Source organism: Pholcus phalangioides, unplaced genomic scaffold, assembly GCF_987345545.1.
Source record: "Pholcus phalangioides strain wild (caught in Gottingen) unplaced genomic scaffold, Ppha-v1.0 ptg000015l_1, whole genome shotgun sequence".
Classification (NCBI taxonomy): Eukaryota; Metazoa; Arthropoda; class Arachnida; order Araneae; family Pholcidae; genus Pholcus; species Pholcus phalangioides.
This window is the reverse complement of record NW_028301608.1, coordinates 34,766,967-34,768,768: the sequence shown is the minus strand read 5'-3', so window position 1 is coordinate 34,768,768 and position 1,802 is coordinate 34,766,967.

The following is a 1,802-nucleotide window of genomic DNA, read 5'->3' as shown; positions in this document are numbered from 1 at the left end:
TTACTGCAGTAAAACAGACGTTTCTGCAGCATCCCGATTTCTGCCCTTATCTCCTTTTTCTGGTTTTTGACGTCATGAACTTTGATTTGCATATGAAGTTTTCTTCTTCCGTTTCCTGCTAGGCTTTAAATTATGGATGATTCATTTTATGTTACTTATCGGTATACATCTTTGCGTAATTTTGTTAAATGTGCTCCCCTAATTGTTTTGAGCAGTGTAATTATATTGTATAATATAATTATTTGCGTTATTTATAATTATCGAAAAAAAAAAATTAAAAAAAAATTCATTTTTTTAGTTCAATGTACACGCAAAGAATTCGTTGCATCTTTTTCAATTGTTGACAGCTTCACAGATCCTCTGATCTTCCGTAAAAAACATGATATGGATGCAATTATAATTTATATAACGTGTTGGTAAATTTATATGAACAATTACTCATTGAAAAATTCTGCATTTCCATTCAAAACAAAATCGCAATTAAAAGTACTTCATTTATCTTGTGACAACCAATAACGAATATGCCTAGGGTAATTTTGAAACACCCTCTGAAGGTTCATTGACAAACATTTTGGTAATTTTTATATTTTCATCCGGAACAGAATTTTCAGATGGAAAGAAATTCGTGATTTTTATGACGCAAAATCATTTACGCCATAAAAAATCACGTCATTTAATGACCTTCATGGCTAATAAGGTCATGAAATGACCTGATATTTCATTAAGGTCATCAAGAATCACGCTATTTCCTGACCTTTACTGTTCGTGATCATTAAATGACTGAAATGACGTGATTTTTTTTTTGACTGACGTCATTCAGAGAAAATGACCAAATTTTCACGTCATATTTGACGTCAGGTGACTACTTGGGACCCTGCGTACGGTGCCTTATTTGTCCATGCAAAACAGGCGCTGGGGGGGGGATGGAAATAGAGGGGCGGAAATCTAAGATACAATTTTTTTTTTTAATTATTTTTCCATAAAAATCAAATTTAGTTGATTTGAAATGCTTTTCTTTCTTTCAACATTTTTGTCGAACCACGGTCATTTTCTTCGCACGGGGGCTATAATTACACCGGGACCTATAACTTATTTATTGCCATTTTCAAAGATCAGCCTTTTGCTTTTTAAAGTTTTAATGAAGACATCCTCCGTTCACCTCGACAGGGTCGTAACTGGGGAGGGGGATGCAACTGCCTCAAGCGGCAATTTTAGGTAGAACAAAGAACATCGTAATAAAATTATCGAATGCGTTCTAAAATTATTGAAGTTGTGGGGGCGGCAAAAATCTTAGTTATGACCCATCATTCTCGAGAATGATGGGTCTCAAACAACGCCGTAGCGGAAGGGAGAACCAGTAATAAATAACATGGCTGAATCTCTTGTTCAATTACTTGGTCCCACTCCGGAAGAAATTTCTGACTACGCCCCTGATCTCACAAGCAACCATCATCCCAAAGATATCTCTAATATGGCATATTTTTTCGAGCCCTGGAGATGAATCCATTATTTCCTTTCACTATAAATTTAGAAATAATTCACAGTGGCCGACGCAGCTGTAAGAAAGCAATAAAAACTGCATAAAAGTCAGCTGCTGTAGAAAGATGTGTCGATTGCGAAGCGAATTTCGGTTTTACGTATACATTTAATAAATTTGCATACTTCACAATAAAAATTAACTTAATCGATTTAATCGCAGCTTTCTATCGATTCATTTTACAATGACGTAACTTAATTACTCTTTGTAAGTTTACTTTTGTGAGAAGTCTAAGCTGTTACAAAGGCCGTACATACCAATTATT